The sequence below is a fragment of the Mytilus californianus genome, unplaced genomic scaffold, assembly GCF_021869535.1.
Source record: "Mytilus californianus isolate M0D057914Y unplaced genomic scaffold, xbMytCali1.0.p SCAF_43, whole genome shotgun sequence".
Taxonomy (NCBI): Eukaryota; Metazoa; Mollusca; class Bivalvia; order Mytilida; family Mytilidae; genus Mytilus; species Mytilus californianus.
This window is the reverse complement of record NW_026262694.1, coordinates 795,366-818,103: the sequence shown is the minus strand read 5'-3', so window position 1 is coordinate 818,103 and position 22,738 is coordinate 795,366. Positions and strand designations below refer to the sequence as shown.

The following is a 22,738-nucleotide window of genomic DNA, read 5'->3' as shown; positions in this document are numbered from 1 at the left end:
AGGATGAATAAGCACACCATTTCCTTCTGGTGACACCGTCCTGTGAGAGAAATCATTAAGACAGGAATACAAATGAAGAGTAAAAAGATCCAAGTACAAAGTGGTATATCTAACCATTAGTCGTATTATTTGCAAAAAAAAAGCCCAACAAAAGATTTTAAACATTTTGTTTGAACGCTCTATTATGTTTTTTTTAGATGTCAGATATGTGATGATGTTGATCTTCATTAATTAAAGTGATTTGTCCGAGTCATGTCAACACCTGTATTTTTATATTAAATTTATCATCAAGGCAGTATCAGGAGTATTAGTCTTCAAAGTTGGGGGAACTCGTTATTTTGAGAAAATCAGAATATATCAACATATTTAAAAAAAAAACAAAATAATTTATTTGTATTTCCCAAAACTGAACGTTTGGGATGTAAACTTTATAGAATCAAAGAAGACATATATGACCTGACTAACTACCAATGCTTGGATAGCGTTTGTTTTAATTAAAATAAACAGCTGATAATAAGATATATGCAATTAGATATAAAGTCAGGTAAGGCCAAACAAACGTATTAAGAAAAATAATGCGTATTGTAGGATCTGGATTATCACATGTAAAATCGCCAATTACGTAATGAACAGGAAGGAAGAAATACTCGTTTATTTCCATATGTAAAGTAAGAAGCCTATTCGTTATTCAAAATTCAAATATTCTGAGTAAAAGATAATAAAGATTAATATGTGTTTAAAAGAAGTGATCAATCAGAAACTGTATCCCTAAAATAGGACATTTTATGAACATGTATGTATTTACATATATTCCGGAATTAAGTGTGGCGTAACTCGCTGCGTTGAAGAACCGTTGGTGATCATGGGCTGTTTTGTGCTCCATGGTCCGGTTGTTGTATTTTTGACACATTCCCCGTTTCTATTCTCATTTCTTTCGAACAATTAATGCTAGAACGGACATTTTCATTTGGGTTTAATATTAAACACATATTGCAACAGACAACTAGAAATGGCTTAAATGACAATGAAATCTTCGTATTCAATTATTTGGGTTATATTTCATTTCTAGAAAAATTTGTATTAATTTTCAATCGATAAAATCAATGGGTTTTTTGTATTATGATATATATTTTGCTTGAGATAATATGATATTGCTTTTTTTTTAATGAAAAATCTTACAAATAAATTACACGTCAGTATACAATTTGTAAATTTCGGTTAAATCTCTACATTCATTTATTCGAATGTAACACGGTATCAAAAATATCTAACCAATAAACTGATAAATAAAATAAAACATAATATTAGACAAAGAAGTGAAGTGAAGTCAATTAAAAACGTCAAGTTACATCAAATAGTCTGAATGGACAACATTTATCTTGTTAACATGTGACACCCGTTGTGTTTCTAACCAGGTATATCCTAGTGATAAGTCACTTCGGTTTAAATCATAACCTATGAAAATTGTCAGAAAATTTACGATTAACATAATTGGATTTATAAACAGTTTGAAATAACACTGGTTGCGGTGTTTGTGACGTGGTTGTTTAAAATCAAATCAGAACAATTTAAGAACTACCCCAGTTCAAAAATTAGGATTGTACTTTTGAGGTTATTCTTATATATTTTGGGTCAGACTATCAGAACAACTTTAAAGTAGCATTGTAAAAATGGGATGGGTCTGAAAGGCTTTTCTGAATTTGCCTTCATCAGAAATGCTTAAATCCAAATATTGCAAAGGCAAGGGTGTATAAGTACAGAATCACTGACCTAAATCATAAGTTTAACCACATTGTTATTTCCACAAGCCATTCTGTTCACTAACTACTTTGTCACTAGAGCATATTTGACAGGCACCAATCCATGCAATAAGTCATACATTCAAAAATGCAATAAATTCTATTATTATACTGTATGTCAAAATGCCAGATTTTCATTCGGTAATACGAGGGAGACAATTTACTCTATCCCATGGCAAATACTCTATTACCATTCACAGAGACGCTTGCTCAAGTTTGTGCTTTGATAAATACGGAGGATTGTTATGTACAAGACAACATAGTTTATAACTTTGAATTTGAAATTTAACAGCTGAACATTGAGTATAATAAATTAAATAACACATATCTGAGAGGGTGATAGACCAGATTGTTACTCCTCGAACAAACATTGTCAACCTTGGCTTCGCCTCAGTTGACAATGTTTTCTCGGGGTAACAATCTGCTCTATCACCCTCTCAGCTATGTGTTATTTATATAATGACTTACACGGGTAGTTCACACGGACTGGATTGAATGACAAATGTTTCTTTAAAACGATAGAAATATAGCCAATCTTATTTGTTTCAAATTACAATAATGTGAAAGAAATTAATTGTTAGGAGTGTTTATAATTATAAACTTTTCAAAATCTAACTAAGACTAATAATACTTTTCCACATCTTTGTAACATAAACGTAATAACATGTTTCTTCAAAAAATTTCGTTAACTAAGCTTTTTACAAAAAATGTTGTGAATAAGGCAATCATGCATTTCAAATGATAACAAAATACACAAAGCAGAGTAATCATTTGGACAGCATCCAACAACATCTTGAAAGGGTTTTTTTTTTTAATTAATTATAATTGACCATGATACTCTGTTTAATATAATGTAAAATAATAATAACGATAATAGGAAGCAGCGAACACAATGTTATGGAATGAAAACGACACTTTATAAATAATATATAAATGTATGCCAATCTTTAGCTAAAATCAGATATATTGAATAGGTCTATAAACTCGGATAAATTGAAATAAAACTGATGTTACGTCAAAACCTGAATTCGGAATACATTATAACTGATTTTCTTTTTAATGAAAAAGGATAACGCTTTATAACAAATACGAATAATAAGATTTCTCTCATTTGATAAAACCTACCCGATTTAGCTGCCAACTTGCCATCTTCTATCTGTAAAATAAACATACACATTAATTATGAGTGTTAAATCTTTTCAGAAAACCGTTTTAATAGCAACAATAAAAACAATTTTTTGTTTGTCAATCAAGACGCTTTGAGGAGCAGAACAATTACAGTTTAATCAAAGTATACAAATAATTGTGATGTTTTTTTTTCACTTAAAATTACAACAAACCGAAATGTATTACTATATATGAAAAGGGAGACAATGCAAGTAGTGTATTCTCAAAGATAATGAGTGAGTGAACACAATCAGTACCGTTGTACTACTTAAGAGCCAATCTGCCAGAAAACCATGCAAAACCGTCCGAATGTCACTTTTTCCAAATGAGTTCATATTTGGCATATTGGTGCACCTTAGTAATGTAAATAACCACACAAATTTTTTTGGGAAAATATTAAACCGATCTGGATATTTTTTGAGCGCCATGTTTTAACAGATGAAATTGCTCGAAAACAGCAAAAATAAGCCTTTTTTGGCATATTTCGCTGGTTTAAATAAAGAAATATGGTAACATTTATAATTTTTTGATAGTTGTTCCTAGTAATACATCACTGAAAGTGTAAGAATGCATAGAATTAACAATGCTGTCTATTAAGTGTATGTATAATCTAACTGTTTCAATATGTCTTATTTAGCTACATGTCCAAAATGGCTGATTTTGGTCATTTTTCAGAGCCAAAATACTCCAAGACCCGTTTATTATTGTAAAACAACTTATCCACTTGCAAAGTATAACTATATATACCCAATCAAAAAAAATTTCAAGCTCGGCAAATAATGTTGGTTTCTGGTATATGCCACAACAAAATGGGGTAACCTGCATATTCAAATTTTCTCAATTTTGCCGTCTAATTTGTAACTACTGACATATGATAGGATCTGGACTTATACATAAGTATAACAACAAATGGAAAAGAATAATTAATGTTTCATTTAATACATTAAGAAAATAATCATACATAAATACAAATTATTCATTATAAATCTAGAGGCTCCCAGGAGCCGAAATAGATCCTATTGACAAATTGTGCACCTAAAACGATAACAAACACATATTTCAAATGCAATCAATTTAAATTAGAAGTTAAACAATTCAGAATAAGTTCAGACTGTAAAAAAAAAGTTTCTTCTGACCACTTTTGCAATTTATTCTTATAATATATTGATATAGTTGTCGGATAGTAGCAGAAAACTGTGAAAATTTGTAAATTTACACATTTCAGGGACAATAGCTCATAGATGTTATGTCCAATTTTTCAAAAAAAAATTGGGTATTTAGATCTTGTCATGTTGATAGTTTTTATCAATATATATATATATATATATATATATTGAAAAGTTTTTAAATTTTGTATACATATATATATATGTATGACACTTCTTCTAAAGTTATTAAGATGATGGTTTAAAAGTGAAAACTGTAAACAGATGATTTTAACAGACACTTAGTGATGGAAATTTTTTTATGACCCTTTGAGCCTAGTATGCTAACAAGGGAAGATTTGCCAGGTACCTATATCTAGGTTGCTGCAATGTGGTCAATACAAACATGAAAATCATAAATGCTTCTAAAAAAAATTCCATAACTAGACGAAAAACAAATTACTTAGTCTATATATACCAGTGCAAAATTTATAAGAATTTTGAATGAAATTGGATAGCTGTTAAGATTACTGTACCTATAATGCTCTACATCACATCCTCGGAGATAACAGAATTAAAATAAGTCATGAATCTTCAAATTTCAATAAAGTTGAATGTGTTTTTTTTATACTTGAACGGCTATAGGATTTACTATAAAACAAGTGTACATTAACTTTCTTGTAAAAGAAAAACCATAACATTAAAATCTCCATAAATGATAAACTGTTATTTTTTGAGACATCATCCCATGGAAGATTTAACTGATGTTTTAAAGTTGGAAAGTTTCTGTTGCTTGTTTGGTTGGTTGAAATTGTTTCTGTTAGAAGCATTATCAGTCTCCCAATCTGATGTTGACTGTTGTGAAAGTTCAGTTGTTGTTGACACTGACAGAAAGGTTAGCTGCGAGTCTAGATCTGAAAACCACAAAACATACATACATAAATCAGGCTGTTAGTTTTCATTTTCTTATTTTGGGGCCTTTTATGGCTGAATATATATGCAGTATAGGTCTTGCTCATTGTTGAAGGCCATATGGCATATGAAGACCTATAGCTTTACTTCTATGTCATTTGTTCTCATTGGCAATCATACCACATTTTTTTTTAATTTCATATATACCACTGACAGGAAATAAAATTGACAACTTTTACTGTAAGTGGATGCAGTTACAAAATTCTCCCAACTTAAAGCCAAATCATTTTTGCAGAATAGTTATTATCCACTCCTTTTAAGCATGTCCAAATAGCCCTTAACATCTTTACAACAATAAAAATTGCCTCCATTTGGATTGGCATGTCAAATTACCACTCAATATAATTTTACATTGAAAACAGACAATGGTGATAATTTGACCGCTTTTAGTGACAATCTTTGAAATGGTGGCCATCTTTATATCTGTTCTCTGTGTCAAAGTACAGCTAAATATCAATATTCTTTAAAATCAAACTCAACAAAATTGAAAATTTAACCCTTTATTTGCTGTGTCCATCTTTAAAAAAAAATTTCATTGTTTTGTTGGCATGTCAAAAGTGCTATAATTCCTTAATGTCAATTTTCATATAAGGCCATCTTGAAAATGTTTGCCATTTTGGAAGAAAAAACAACCTTACTTTGTTTAGCAAGTCAAACTACCACGACTATCCCTAATTAACAATTTTCATTAAATTAACCAGTGTTGAAATTTGTGCCATCCTTGGTGGCCATCTTGAAAATGTTTGACATCAGATAATCATCCACATATTGTGCTTTTCTTTTCACTAAAGTTTCATTAAAAAAGATAACACCAGTTATCTCAGAAAAGGACAAATTTTGTGGAAGATGAAGAAAAAATGCTATAACAGCTCTAAATTTGTAATGGGATTAAATATATGACAAAGAATAGGTTTCTAACACAGAATAAATATGGTATAAAGATAAAGTTTAATAGATTCAGCATATCAGAGAACCCCAAGATCAAATTAAGATTTGAAATTTAGTTTAATTTTGGACCCTTTGGACCTCAATGTAAACCAATTTCATAATAGGGCCCAAAAACTAAATACAGGTTAGATTCAGGCTGAATCAGCATCTTTAAAATTATTGTTGAAATCAAACACAGTTAAATTATGGACCCCATTTGAACCAACTTAAAAACTGGGACCAAAATCATAAATCTAAGTACATATTTATATTCAGGATATTTGAGTATTTCTATTTATCATTCAAAGAACCCTAATTCATTGTAATTAGAGTTCAAGTTTTGTTAAAATTAAACTAAGTTAACATTTGGACCCTTTGGACTTTAAAATGTGGACAAATTTGAAAACCGGACCAAAATTAAAAATCTAAATATAAAACATTTGCATTTTGTATATCAAAAGAACCTCAAGAATTCAAGTTGTGTAGAAATAAGAAAAAAAATTTTGGACCGTTTTGAAATCAATGTGAACCAATTTAAAATGGGGCCCAATTGCAACATCTTGAATTATTTAAATACATTGTTAGATTTAGCATATTAAGAACCCAAATAATGTATTTATTTTAATTTGTTCTTGTCCTAAACATGCATGAACTATTTGCCATTGGACATTAGCATTACCAACAACCAATCAATTAATCGAACAGGTGAAATATCTTCAAAAGTACCAATAAAAATCTCCCCCTTTTATATTTGAAAAAGTAAAATCACAAAAATACTGAACTCCGAGGAAAATTCAAAAAGGAAAGTCCCCAATCAAATGGCAAAATCAAAAGTTCAAACATATCAAACGAATGGATAACAACTGTCATATTCCTGACTTGGTACAGGCATTTTCTTATGTAGAAAATGGTGGTTTGAACCTGGTTTTATAGCTAGATAATAAACCTCTCACTTGTATGACAGTCGCATCAAATTCCATTATATTGACAACGAGTCTTGAACAAAACAAAAAGACACAATAGGTAAAATTGTCAAAAATAGGGGTACAGCAGTCCACATTGTGTTATCATCTTAATCACTATAAAAACAAACAAATGTAACGAAGAAGCACAAAAAGGCATACATCAAATTTAACATCCTCATTTTGCTTATATTATACGATTTTATATATCTATGTTAAATCCACCCATAAAGGATGGAAGGTTTTAAGTACTGGCGTAAAATCGCGCGTTTGAAATTCGCACAGGTAGACATAAAATAATTTTGTCGTTCAAAGTATGACAGGATACATAAATATAGAGTCACGTAAAATGGATATCACAAAAAACTGCTTAACAGTAAAAGTAATACGTATTAATAAATAAAATAATTGAAATGGAACGTATGAACAGTTCATTAGTCATTGTTAGTTATTGAATGGAAACTATAGGAGCCGCCCAATATAGTACTACAAATTAAAATTAGCAAAGTGATTTTTCAATGGGAAAACCAAGTTAACAAAGACCTGTTTAATAAAACTGATGTACAAATGTATAACATGTTATTGTATAATTATGTTATTATATAAGTGATTACATATACTTTGTATGATTACCATGTTATACAAACAGTTAAATTAATATATAAGTTAATAATAACTTACCAATATCTTCTTCTATACATGTATTTAGTTTGACCTGGCTATTGCAACTTTTACAAAAATTCATCTTAATTGAGCATTGCTTGCATATATATATAGCCCTACAAAATAAAAAGTGTTAAACTATAAAATAATTCTTCAAATTTGTTTTACATGAAATAAAATATATCAGACAGGAAATGTAGGGTAGTGTAGCATCACTGTGCATGTAGTTTAAATGTATGTTTTTTCTTTTAAAAAGGGCTCTATAAGTAATCTACATACATGTACATGTAGGGTCCTAAAATTGAACTTTACAAAAGTTTGCAATGCTTTTGATTTTTTTAGTCTCCATGGCCTATTAGTTCATTAAAAAAATATTATTCTCTGGATAAAGTTGTCTAGTGTTACATGTACAGTATGTTGTATGTAAAACATGTATTTGTAGGAGGCTTTTCCACGAGATAAAAGTTTTTTCAGTAGACAAAGAGCTGAACAACTTCCAGTAAGAACTGAAAATATAACTTAGGGGAAGAGAATAAAAACCTGACCTGCTAAACGTTGATTATGTTGAAATAGATTTTGATTATTATCATGATTCTGGTCTATAAATTGATTTTTTAAAGCAGAAAATAAATATATATTGTACTCTGGTTAATAGCTTGAAAATTAAAATTCTGTCCTAAGCTGACATGGACATAAATATTTTGACCATTCTAACCCTCCCCCTTGCTTTTTTAATCAAATGGTCCCAAGACAGAACAATGTATATACGGATATATATTATTTGCTTGCACTTTGCCATAGGAAATAAATAAGATGTCTTAGAAACAGGTCAGGTGTAAAAGAATATTCACATGCCCCTTCAACACCCACCCCCCCCCTTTTTTTAATCTAGCTAATGTATCAATTGTTGGTCCCCTAATTTCAGATTGACTATATGGAACAAATGAAAATTGATTGTAAGATTTGTACCTGTTCCTACTGGAATAACTCGTCCTGTATACAGCCTGTTTTGAAAGGGTGAAGATCCTTGGTCAGTTTTGGCTTTGCTGGAAGAGGGTTGGACGAGCTGTTGACATCTTGCTTGATTATCATGTCAATGAATTCCATAAAAGTCCCTGTACTTCGAGCATATTTAAAGACAAGATGATGTAACAACCATGGGAAAATAAACCACTCCTTGTCTTATATAAAATAAGGAGTCCTGTTGGAAATTCTACACCATAGTTTTCAGTATTATTCAGACTTCCTAAATGTAGATGAATGGTAGTCTGTATCTGTATGAATATGTTTGGTTACCAATGCTGGTTTCAATACCACGGTAGAGAGAGTGTCGTTGATTTATTGATGGTGCGCCAGAGCAGTTTTGACACTCTCAATCTCAATTTTGGTGCGAGCAAGGTGGTTCCACTCGCTCACTTTTTTTTTTTACGAAGAATGATTTAGAATACTTTTGTTTTGCTCGTTGAAATCTAAAAACACTTTTTGCTGTTCATGGACTTATTTTTCCAATCAATATTTATAATGTTTATTCACTAAATTATTGTCATGATTGTCAAATTTCTTGGCAGTAATTATTTTTTTTGGAAATGCTGTTTTGGTCTTTAGTGCATTCAGATATCTTAAATAGTTTGTAATATGTAGATGTATAAGGCTGGGATAGCCCACATGCTCATCCTAGGTTATTAAAGTCACAAACTTCACGGTAAACATTTGTCTGCCAAACCATCACTGGGAGCTGACATGTTTCAGATCTTACCCAAGGGAGATAAGTCAATGGAAGAGCATAAAAGATGGACTCCCTGGTTTCAGACAATTTATTGATTTTTGGACTTGCAGTACAAATACGTCTTATTTCATTTTTCAGACAAATTGATTTTACTTGTTCGAATGATTTTATGAGCCATTTTAGTACCAATTGTGTTTAGAATTTAATTAAAATCAAAATCAAAATGTGTCAATTTGGGACTAAAATCACCATTCTTCCAAGGCATAAATTAACATATAATAGTCATTTGCCAAGCTTAATATTTTGTTTTGATATAAAACATACCCCATAGTTAAAACCGATATAAGTTGCAAACAAATTCGGAATGGGTCTTGCAAGATAGAAGCGAATGAAAACCACGTAAATTCATGTATGAAAAACCCCGCCTTTGTCTCCCTGCTCCTGGCAATGTGCCAAATCGTTTAAATTTTCATTTGTATTGATCATAACATAGTAAAATGGATGAGTTTCAGCTGACATTACTCTAAAAACTCAACTACCCCATTTAATATGCTTCTGGGTCATTCTTAAAAGGCATAAAAAAGTTGGATTTTTCCTTGGTTTCATTATGAATTTACAGAATTATGCAAATGAGGCTGTTACTAAAAATAGATACGATTCTGGGAAAAATTAAGTGGTCAAATTCTTTTATTTTATGTCAAGGATTAAGATGATGTATAAAAATTTGTCAAGTTGTGATTGTCGATTTGGACGATTTTCTGAATATTGCATGGTTTTCTGGCGGATTGGCTCTTAAGAAAGATCTGACGGGTCACTCATGACTTATTACTTAAGTTTGCATTTCTATACTTAGTCACACTATTTATAATTTTTATCATAATAGCATTAACTATTGAATTTTTATTTGACATCAACCATATAAATTATTGATTTATCAGCAAATATGGATGATGGAACTAAAATGAAACTAGACCCTTTTAGTTTTATGCGACGGACATCGAAGAAGTCATGAATTTCATTCTCCACAATGTCATTGTAACGTAATTTACAAAATCTGTTGTTTAGAGGTATTACGTTGTGTCTTCCTTTTTCTATTTCAAGTTCATGAGCACTGATTCTAAATTTGGTTAACTCATTATTGTTTGACAACATTTTTTTAATAGAAAATATTTTTCAAGACCAATATCATTTTAAAACAATCTATATTCTTTACAAAGCACAAAAATGTCGGCATTCACCTCAAAAGCTAACCAAACCTGTAAACAGACTTATTCGGAAAGGATATAGTTACGATACTGTTGTCAGGTCATTAAGAATTGCATATTCTGGTTTTAGTATTGATTCACTCATAGGGTCTTTGCATCGGAAATAAACAATATTATTCTAAAACCAGTTGTTGGCATGATACGGGCTATGTTTTTCTCATATATGTTATGATGGTATGATACTTAACCCCTAACGGGAGGGATTGTACTTGATTTTCATATGATGAAGACATAATCTTTCAATCAGTTTAATTGAGGTCTGGAGCTGGCATGTCAGTAACTGCTAGTAGTCCTTTGTTAATTTATGTCTCATTGTCATTTTGCTTAGTTTCTTTTGTTACCTATTCTAACATCGGACTCGGACTTCTTTTGAACTGAGTTTTACTGTGCGTAATGCATTGTGTTTCTTTATTCTACATTGGCTAGAGGTATAGGGGGAGGGTTGAGATCTCACAAAACATGTTTAACCCCGCCGCATTTTTGCGCCTGTCCAAAGTCAGGAGCCTCTGGGCTTTGTTATATATATGTTTTTTTTTTAATTTTAGTTCATTTATATGTTTTGGATTTTAGTGTGACGTCCATTTTCACTGAACTAGTACACACTTTTATTTAGGGGCCAGCTGAGGACCACCTCCGGGTGCGGGATTTTCTCGCTGCGTTGAAGACCCATTGGTGGCCTTCGGCTGTTGTCTGCTCTTTGGTCGGGTTGTTGTCTATTTGACATATTCCCCATTTCCATTCTCAATTTTATAACATGTATAAGTTCTTAATTTAATTCCTTGCACAATGCCAAGTTTGTCATTATTTTAATTGATAAAACAAAATTCATCATATTTAATTCTGAGTCTTTTTCTGTTAATTGACCTTATATACAATTTGTGATTAAACAAATATTCTGGTGTTACATTAAAATTTTTAATAATGTATAGGTGTTACTCAACCAGTTGTCGCTACATTTGTTAAATTCTTCAGATGCCTCTTTAATGAGGAAGTTATTTTGTTCTGATAGTCTGACCATAAATATAGACTAAAGAATAACCTAAAGAGGGTATTGCCCGTTACTGCTATGTTAGTTGATCTTCTAGGTGCCTGTAGATAATATTTACAAAATTTAAAAAGCAATTTTTCAATAACTAAATCTTTACTGATTTGGAAAAATAGTTATTTCCTTTTGATTGTAACTAATTTTGAGAGAATTGTTACTAATTTTCTTAGCCATAAAATAAAATTAGCTTCAGTATGAAGACGTACTTTAACATAAAGACCGGTTGGCAAAAATAAGTGATCAAATATACCAGACAAATGTTAGTACATACTCATTTGTGGCGCTTGCATCAAAACAGTTAACATGTTAAGTCAACTAGGAAGTTGAGCAGCACTGAAAACCTCTAGTTTCAAATAATTAGCGAAATGCCAAAAAATGACTTGAAGTAAAAAACATATTGGCATTTCGAATGATGCTTAATATTTTGGAACATAAAGTTTACAACACCGAGGATTCATCAATATTTGTAGGTTAACAGCATACGTGGTTTTCGTGGATAAGGCAATCGACGATTTTTAATACTGGGTAAAATTAAATATGTTAAGCTTCTTTGATAGGTATATCAAGTGTTTCTTTAACCACAAACATGGATTTCAATATGATATACAGTTACGGCTTTCTTAGGAGGAGGATAATAAAAATTGTCAACCCTACTGAGGGTTATTTTCCCGAGGGTTTTCTTCCGACAAATAGAGCCGTTACTGTTTTATTATACCGAACAAATATTAATCTCATTGGCGTCGAATACTACATAGGAAAAATTGCAACATATGTTTTCATATGTTTAACATATGTTTTTCATATGATTGAAAACATATGTAAACATATGTTTAGGCCCGACATGAAAACATATGTTTTCGAACATATGAAAAACATATGGAAAACATATGAAAAACATATGTTTTTAAAATCATATGAAAAACATATGTTTTTAAAATCATATGAAAAACATATGTTTTTCATACATGTAAACATATGGAAAACATGTTTTTCATATGTTTTTTACAAACATATGTTTTTCATATGTTTTCATACCTGGCCTTAACATATGTTTTCATATGTTTGTCCTAAACATATGTTTTCACATGTTTGGCCCAAACATATGTTTTCATATGATTTAATCTTGGTCCTAAATATATATTTTTTATATGTTTTTAATTGTTCAAATGCATTTATTTTCTCATAGATTCTAAACATGGTTTGTATATATATGTATTTTTTTTTTTTGCGGTAGGTTTTTTAAAGTTATGTTTTGATGCTTTAATATGTTTTTCTTCGTTATTTTTTTTTTTCTGTCAGGAACTCATTTTGAGTGTAAATACTTCAGTGTGGTGAGTTGTTGCTTTAAAAAGTAAATAACCCAAAATACCAAACTCCACAGAAAATACATGGCAAAATCAAAAGCTCAAACAAATAAAAAACAACTGTATACAGGCATTCCTTTATGCAGAAAAATAACAGTGCTCCATAATTTTTATATCAAGTAGAATTCTTTTTTTATTAACTTGTTGTCTCTTCTATTTTCATATTTTTGTCTCTTTGACATACCACATTTCTATTGTCTAGTATATTTTATTTTGTTTTGTTTGTCTCTTCGACATCCACCATTTCTATTGTCTATATTCTATTTTCATATGTTTCTCTCTTTGACATGCCCCATTTCTATTGTCTATATTCTATTTTCATATGTTTGTCTCTTTGGCATACCCCATTTCTTTTGTCTGTATTCTATTTTTAATATTTTTGTCTCTTTGTCATACCCAAATTCTATTGTCTACGTTCTATTTTCATATGTTTGTCTCTTTGATATACCCTATTTCTATTGTCTATATTCTATTTTCATGTTAGTCTCTTTGACATACCCCAATTTTATTGTCTATATTCTATTTTCATATGTGTGTCTCTTTGACATACTCCATTTCTACTGTCTATATTCTTTTTTCATATGTGTGTCTCTTTGACATACTCCATTTCTATTTCCCTATGATGTATGTGATATTTCTATTGCTATATCACCATACACAGATATTTAATTGTCTCAACTGCTGGCTATTACTGGTGCATGTGTATGCAGCCGCTTTTTTGGAAATATCCTGTATGATTAAGAAAGATAACTAAATTGACTTTGAGTTCAATATTGTATTAATCCAAAATTAATGTTCTTTGGTTCTGTTTCTTTACTTTTCAGTTCCTGCAAGTAAACATAAAAGAACAGAGTTTCAATGTCCACCTAGTCGTACATTTTTTACCTATCAAGGGGCAATATTAAAAAAAAACCATGTTTTTTTGTTCTCAAAAATATTGATAAATAAAAAATGTGCTTGGGGGAAAAAAAGTTCTTTTTCTTGTATACTAAATATTTCAAACCGACCTTCAAGGGCATTACTATAATAGTATACTACATGTATAAGTTTAATAAAAAAAAAATGAGAGCATTTACGAGGCCATTTTCCATAAATTTATTATTTCCAAGGGGCAAAAAAGTTGAAAAAAGTTGATCGGCCAAATTTATAAAACTTGACTAGGATTATGCTGATATTAACCTATAGAATAAGTTTTAAAAAATCTGGCAAGAATTGTACCTGCAAGACAAATATAAACACCCTACAATTATTCCATAAACATTAAAGTAGTTCACCTATACTTTTAGTATCTAAAAAAAAGACCAAATCAAGAGAAATTTAATACTGACCAATGAACCATGAAAATAAGGTTAAGGTCAGATGAAGCCTGCAAGATAAATGTAAAGTTTAACCTAAACACCTTACAATTTCAATCTACAATCATTCCAGAAACCAAATATAGTTCACCTTTACCTTATAGTATCTGGAAAACAGACTAAGCAAGAAAAAGATATCCAATGAACCATGAAGATGAGGTCAAGTTCGGGTGATTACTGTCAGACCCACTGGTGGCCTTTGGCTGTTTTCTGCTCTTTGGTCGGGTTGTTGTCTCTTTGACACATTCTCCATTTCCATTCTCAATTTTACATCAGTACACCTTACAAACATTCCATACACCAAATATAATTGACTGAATGCTTATAGTATCCAAAAATTAGACCAAAACATAAAGACTTATTACTGAACCATTAAAATGAGGTCAAGGCCAGATTACAACTACCAGTTGGACAACTACACCTTACAATAATTCCATACACCAAATATAATTGACTGAATGCTTATAAGTATCCAAAAATTAGACCAAAACATAAAAACTTATTACTGAACCATTAAAATGAGGTCAAGGCCAGATTACAACTACCAGTTGGACATCTACACCTTACAATAATTCCATACACCAAATATAGTAGACTTATTGCTTATAATACCTGAGATATTGAATTGACCACGAAAACTTTCTGACAGAGTAGACAGACACTAGGACCTTGCAAGATATCCACATACGAAGTAAATATAAATATCCTATTACCATGAATACTATAAATAATATTAATAAGAGAGAAATTATGAGAGAAATTAACATTACAAAAAACCTTTATTTTTTCAAGTAATCACTGAACCATAAAAATGAGTTCAAGGACAATGGACAGTTGACTGACAGAAACTTCATAACATACATATGCATCTATAGACATTGTACATAGTATGAAGCATCCGTGTCTTCCACCATCCCTATGTCGAGCTTTCTGCAGCGGAAGTCGCAAGCTCATCAAAAAAACTAAGCCCATTTATTAGTTCAAATACGGAAAAATGAAAAAGAATATTTTCAAAATTTTGCCTTGGATACTGTAGTTTGGTCATTAAGAAGCTTCGAATATTCTGTCTCAATTTCACAAAATCCCATGTCTGTTTGACAAAGTTATCGATGTTCAAAAAAAATTTAACCTCAGACTGAACCTAAATTTTAGGACAGCGACGCCGCCTCTGGCAGAATCTAGGATCACTGTCTCGCTTTCGTGAAATAAATTTGCAAGCTTGACAAAAAGCAGAACATGTATTTCAGATATTGAAATTCTAAGCAATTATAAATACTTATATGCTGTTATGGTCCTACATATTCTTGTGTGTTCAATATTTTGGCATTACACAAAGTCATGCTTTCTTAGACTGTTTGAAATGACAAATGTTTTGTTGTTACATTAATTGATTAAATCTGTCGAAGGTGAACTGATAGATATTTTAGTTTGGGAAAACATAACTTTTGCATCTTTTATTATTTTGTTATTTCTTTTTAAGTGCTTGTTGATGAGTCCAGCCCTTTCTGGCTGATTCTGACATTTGGTTTTTATGTTGGGTGCTGTCTGCCATACAGTGTGTAGTTTTATTTTTTTCATTGGTTCACATTTTTTCATCCTTATACAAGTTATAGCCATAATAGATTACTTTATGGTATGGATTTTGATCATTGTTTATGGCTGTGCAGTGACCAGCAAATGTTAACATCTTCGTCCTTTGGTTTTTTAATTGATAGTTGTCACATTGAGAATCATACATGTACCTCATCTCCTTATACATGTTATATCTATATATATATATATGCTGGTTCATAAAAAAAACTTAAAGGGAAATTATTCAATTGTTATACATGTATGTTTAAAAAGTCATTCCTATAATGCAAAAACAATAATTGATTGAATTTTCTTGCTTATTTTAATGTTCAGTGGCAAATATTTTATGTATATTCAAGATGAGAACAACTTTTAAATACACAATTCATAATATAAGCAAATGCTATAATTATTTGAACTTCTGACATCTCATGCGTGTGTGTGTGGAGCAGAAGAAGGAGAGCAGGATAAGGATTTCTTGATGCATACTTGACATCAGAAAGAAATAAATAAACAACAGTATACATGCCGTAACATGTACAATTACACTTGAAAAAGTTTTCAATAGATAACATTAAATTATTTAAATTAACTGCAATTCTACAGATGAACTTACTTTGATACCAGTTCTTTTTGCCGGACATCCGCATCTACATGTACACCAGTGATTCTAATACTGCACTTTCCTTTAATTTGGCAACCATGGTAATAAGCTAAAATTTTAAATCTTAATTTAATCCAGAACTCCAGACAAAAACTAGATCATTTTTGTAGATGAAGTATGAACTGATGCTCAGAGAGTCACTAATTTATATTTTTACTTTTGATTGAATGGAAAAAATGTGTAAGCAAACAACAAAAAGATCAACAGCGTAACTAATATTAACTAGAGGCTCTAAAGAGCTGTGTCGCTCACCTTGGTCTAAGTGCATATTAAACAAAGGACACAGATGGATTCATGACAAAATTGTGTTTTGGTGATGGTGAAGTGTTTGTAGATCTTACTTTACTGAACATTTATGAAAATTGTATAAAATTGACTATAAAGGGCAATAACTCCTTGAGGGGTCAATTGACAATTTTGGTCATGTTGACTTATTTGTAGATCTTACTTTGCTGTACATTATTGCTGTTTACAGTTTATCTCTATCTATAATAATATTCAAGATAATAACCAAAAGCTACAAAATTTTCTTAAAATTACCAATTCAGGGGCAGCAACCCAACAACGTGTTGCTTGATTGGTCTGAAAATTTCAGGGCAGATAGATCTTGACCTAATGAACAATTTTATCCCTGTCAGATTTGCTCTAAATGCTTCGGTTTCAGAGATATGAGCCAAAAACTGCATTTTACCTATGTACTATTTTTTAGCCATGTCGGCCATCTTGGTTCACGGGCGGGGTCATCGGACACATTTTTTAAACTAGATACCCTAATGATGATTGTGGACAAGTTTGGTTAAATTTGTCCTAGCAGTTTCAGAGGAGAAGATTTTTGTAAAAGATTGCAAAAATTTACGAAAAATGGTTAAAAATTGACTATAAAGGGCAATAATTCCTTAAGGGGTCAACTGACCATTTTGGTCATGTTGACTTATTTGTAGATCTTACTTTGCTGAACAGTATTGCTGTTTACAGTTTATCTCTATCTATAATAATATTAAAGGTAATAACCAAAAACGGCAAAATTTCCTTAAAATAACCAATTCAGGGGCAGCAACCCAACAACGGACACATTTTTTAAACTAGATACCCCAATGATGATTGTGGCCAAGTTTGGTTTAATTTGGTCAAGTAGTTTCAGAGGAGAAGATTTTTGTAAAAGTTAACGGACGACGGACGACAGACGAACGACGGACGCCAAGTGATGAGAAAAGCTCACCTGGCCCTTTGGGCCAGGTGAGCTAATAATATATGTATAGCCTAAGCCCGTCTTAGTTTAGTATGAACTTTTTCTAATATAAAATCATCTATTCTGCTGTCTACAGTTTAAAAAAAACAACATTTAGGCATTAACTCTTGATGTCTATTAAATCTTGATTTCTTGTTACATAGGCAAAATTGTTTAAATACACAATTTAAAGGCATGTAGTGGAATCTCAATAAATACTCATGATTGCAATGTAAGTTTAATCGTTGTTGTAGCTATGAAATCTATACAATAACGTCATTCACTACAGCATTAGGGTTACAACGTTACCATAGTTCAATGTTAGTACTTCACGTATACTATTTTCAGACAAGGCAATATTAACTCATGAACATAATATGTTGTCATTTGTGTTACCATCCATACTTCATGCATTAAATAAAAGAATAGCGCTTCAATGTACCTCGCCAATTGATGGATATATAAAATTTGCTGTCAAAAAGCAAAAAATATGTATGTTCTTTTAACCTTTTTCATAAAATATAAATAATCTAAAAGAAACAAAGACATGTGTGGGATTGCTTGCAATGCAGTTTTTCTTACAATATCTATTTCCAAGAGGTATAACTACTGTAAACATATTTGATCAGCAGTTATTTTCTAACTCATAAAACTAAAAGACCATGCTGATATAGACCTATGGTATGAATTAGAAAAATATCTGACAAAAAAATGTAACCATAACAGTGCTTTACTGGTTATCTTCCATAGAATTTACATTTCAAAGTGAAGTAATTCCTGTATAAATAATTTATCCAAGACATTAATGGCATATAATAAACCTTTGGTATACATTAATATCATATGAATAAACTTTAGACATAGAAGTATGTCTTCTCTGTATGAAATCCTGTTAGTAGATTTCAAATGTTGATATTATAATGACAATGCTTAAACATCCAAAGTCACACACCATCCATGACCTGACAAAGTTTCAAAATCAATAGACCATGACTGAGGGGCTGGGCAAAATAAAAACAAGGGATATGAAATGCGCTAGTACTCTGACATATACAACTGCATACCAAATATCAAAGATTTATCATTATTGGTTCACTCAAACTGACCTAATCAGAAACTTTTCACATTTAAGTTAAGTAAAAATATCAAAGTCAATCAACCATGACTGAGGGATTTGGACCATATAATCTCAAGGGAAATGGAAATGAGAAGTGGATATCCTACTTCTACTGCAAAAAATATTATTGACTTATTTAACCATAACACGGCCATAACTTATTGTTTGGTTCCTCTTAAACTGACCTAATCTCAATTTTTAACAAATTGTTTATGACTTCGCCTCTGTTAAAACAGCATGCCCAAGACTCACTTTCATGACTGTTGTTGCAAGACAAAAAAAGAACAAGCAATGAAGTGTTAATAGAGCTTCCAACGCTATTTTCTATAAAATTGACCTGTAAAAAAAAATAATTTGTCACTGCTTATAGAAATAGCCCACAACAAGAAATCAAAACTTTCAACTCTATCATGTCTTTGACCTCAAAACTTGCAACATGTATACAGAGTCTGACAACAACAAAATATTTAAACAAAGTTATCCTCTTCATTACATACCTCTCATCACAAAATTATTCATTGACTACTGCTCCTTTTATGCACATAAATCAATATGACAATCTATGAATCCATTATATAATCTAGAAAGCAATGCCTCAAATGAATTCTGTTCTGTTGCTTAGATTCTTCTACTTCTTGAAGTACATGTACAAAATGTACTTTCATTGAAAATGCTAAAAGAAATAATGTATAACATGTTCAAATGTATAATAAAATGAAGTTACAATATATCTGCCAAATTGCCTTCAATATTTTTATATGGCAAAATTGGCTTATTTTGATCTTTTAAAACAAGAACAACAGATCTAGACTTGCCCTGAAAAAAAATTAACTATATCAAAAGTATTAAATTATTTGAATGTTTTAATCCATCTTATGCATGTTATGTTTATTAAATCCATAGTCATGACTGTTGTATGAAGTGATGAATCAAAGTGGTTAAATCTGCTTTGTACAGATCTGATGTCAGATGAGTTGAGCAGTTTCACACCACTATCCCAGGTTAAGGAGCTACCATTTTATTTTATAGGGGGGAGGGGTAGGATGAAAAATTTTGTCCTGCATTTTTATTTTTCCACTCTATTCAGTCCTGTTTTTTTTTATTTATAGTTTATCCTGACAATTTTTTTACATCAATTGTCATCCTGCCTTTTTTTTTTGGCAAAGTGTCTCATCCTGCCTTTTTTCAAATTTCATCCTAGCCCCACCTCCCCCCACATAAAAAACAAATTATAGCTCCCTAAAGGGGAGGGTCTGGCACCAACAAACTAGTCTGACTCTACCACATTCTGTATGTGCCTGTCCCAAGTCAGGAGCCTGTAATTCAGCGGTTCAAGTTGTCGTTTGTTCACTTTGTTGCTGTATGTCATATTTGTTTATTTGTTCCTTGTTTTGTTTATAAATCATTATCAGTCTGTTAGTTTCCTCATTTGCATGGTTTTACATTTGTCATTTCCATTAAATGTCTTTTATAGCTGACTGTGGTATGGGCTTTGTTCATTGTTGAAGTCATCTTGTACCATAACTTATACTTGTTAACTTCTATGTCATTTGATCTCTGGTGGAGAATTGGACCCTTCTCATTAGCAATCTTACCACATCTTCTTATTTTTATATTCACATTTTAAGTAGATGTAAAGTAGACCATTCATGCACTCGACTAGGGTCCACATCTTATAATGTACAACAAGGTGATAAGACCTGCCGCTGTAATAGCCTGGTTCATATTTTTCAGCTTAAAAATATGTGAATTGGTGTGGAAAACTATCAGAAGTATAATACATGTATGTTAAGGCTGAGAATTACTAGATGTTTATTGTTATAGTACTCAGTAATAGTAGTCTCAGACTCAGGATAATTAAGGCTTATTGTACTTGTCATATGCAAATTTAAGCCCTGTAATTTTCTTAGTTGCAAGTCTTGTTTTGCCTTAAGGTAACATAAAATAAGGAATTTGAGCCTCAGATTTGAGCTTTAATCAAATGTGATGATTTTCTCGGTAATGCCGGAATGTGATTCTTGTCCACTCCTGTATGTCCTGGAATCACGTGCACTCATAATTAAAATTGGGAAAAGGTTACATGTACAATATTACCTACGCGATGTATGAAAAGGTATAATACATTTTTTAAATCTAAATTATATGAAAAAGGGGGAGTAATTGCTCCCCAGGGGCACCCCTATCTATTAAGTGTAAAATAGCTATTAAATGCTAGAGAGATAATAAGATATACAGGTCTGCATCAGTTAAAGTAATTAAGTTCTGTTGTGACATTAGATAAACAATTTCAATTACATCAAGTATAAGTCTACAGTCAAATAGTTTTTCGTGAAAAATAAACTTAGTGAAAGCACACACATCTTCTGCTTTAATCCAATAATTAAACAACATGTGCATAATGATATTTACCTTTCGTTGCGCTTTTAGGGTACGTAAAATTATCCATCAAAACAAAAACACTTTGACTTTCGTTGCGTTGACTTTCGTTTCATAAATTTTCTATATTTCGTTCCCCGGTTTCTTCCAGTTAATCGACAAGTCACCCATTTCAATTTATCTGTTTATAATAAATTTTTGATTCGCCAGTTTGAAAAACCAAAGTTCCTTGTATCATCTATCTCTGTCCATTCTTAAAAACTTTTAAAAAGACAGCAGCAGATGGTCGCGTGAGAGTCCATGGATTTTGCGTCATAGTATAAAAAACGGTAACGGTGAAAAGATTTCCGGGTTTTCGTGTTCGACGTACCATGCAAGCTTTCGTACATTTACGTATATTTGAGGGTCTGGAATCAAGATGGGGGTTTAAGAATAGAAAATAATGACATAAAGTGCAAAATAAAGAACAGATAGCAAAAAAAAGCAGAAATATAGAATAAAGAATCATAGAGAATAATGGGATTATCAATAAAAAAAAGAATTGAGAATAAAGAACAAACTAAAAAAAGAATATTTATTCATATTATTATTTAATATTTTATAACTCATTCACTTATTTTACATTCTGTTCAATTCAAAATTAGATAGCTCTGCTGTGGGGGTGACACTGACAGGGCTGACCTGCTTTCAGCATCATGATCATGTGGGATTTCGTGGGAAGAGTAGAAAGTGAACTTTCCTGTTTGAGAAATACGCTATATAGATAATAAATGAACAAATGTATGTGATAATTAAATGACAAATTTTGACATTTTCTTAAAACATTTTTTTTAATGTCCTTTAAAACATATGTAAACATATTCTATAAAACATATGAAAACATATGTTTGCTTCCATATGTTTTCATATGTTTCAAAACATATGTAAACATATGTTTTTCATATGTTTGGGACAAACATATGAAAAACATATGAAAATCATATGAAAATCATATGTTTTGAAAACATATGAAAAACATATGTTGCAATTTTTCCTGTGTAGTGTTACTCACCGGAGTGTACAATTTGTCGAAGTTATTCACCGGCCCTGTCGATTTGGATACAAATATCAGAATCGATTCACACCACGTGATATTTTATTAGACAATACATTGTTCAATAATTCTGTGAGGTAAAATGACATAAACGAATTCATAGAATATGACGTTTTAATAATAGTTCATGCGACACAAGGCTGTTGATCTAAACAAGAAAGAAACGTCAACCAGCAGTTGCATTGATTATTATATAGAAAGTGTGGAAAAAAATATTCATCGAAAAGTTATATAATGAGGAACCTTGATTTTTATTGTCATCATATTTGTTATGTCGGGTTATGTGTTTTTGATAAAT

The 22,738-nt window shown here is 31.1% G+C and overlaps 1 protein-coding gene and 3 long non-coding RNA genes across 4 annotated transcripts in view; all 4 read right to left on the bottom strand.

Annotated features, from left to right (window-relative positions):
- The window catches only part of LOC127699901 (putative ankyrin repeat protein RBE_0317), a 639,895-nt gene that overhangs the window by 130,911 nt on the left and 486,246 nt on the right, over positions 1-22,738 (bottom strand). The window lies entirely within an intron of this gene.
- The window catches only part of LOC127699896 (uncharacterized), a 43,443-nt gene that overhangs the window by 859 nt on the left and 19,846 nt on the right, over positions 1-22,738 (bottom strand). The window contains exon 3 of the long non-coding RNA XR_007981280.1: positions 2,925-2,955. This is a non-coding gene — a long non-coding RNA (uncharacterized LOC127699896). The remainder of the gene's footprint in view (positions 1-2,924; positions 2,956-22,738) is intronic.
- On the bottom strand, positions 3,882-10,157 carry LOC127699890 (uncharacterized). The gene is made up of 3 exons (XR_007981274.1): positions 8,605-10,157; positions 7,654-7,751; positions 3,882-5,025 (listed from the first exon to the last, which is right to left on the bottom strand). It is a non-coding gene; the product is annotated as an uncharacterized LOC127699890 (long non-coding RNA).
- On the bottom strand, positions 12,789-21,866 carry LOC127699888 (uncharacterized). The gene is made up of 4 exons (XR_007981271.1): positions 21,381-21,866; positions 19,469-19,644; positions 16,579-16,675; positions 12,789-13,862 (listed from the first exon to the last, which is right to left on the bottom strand). It is a non-coding gene; the product is annotated as an uncharacterized LOC127699888 (long non-coding RNA).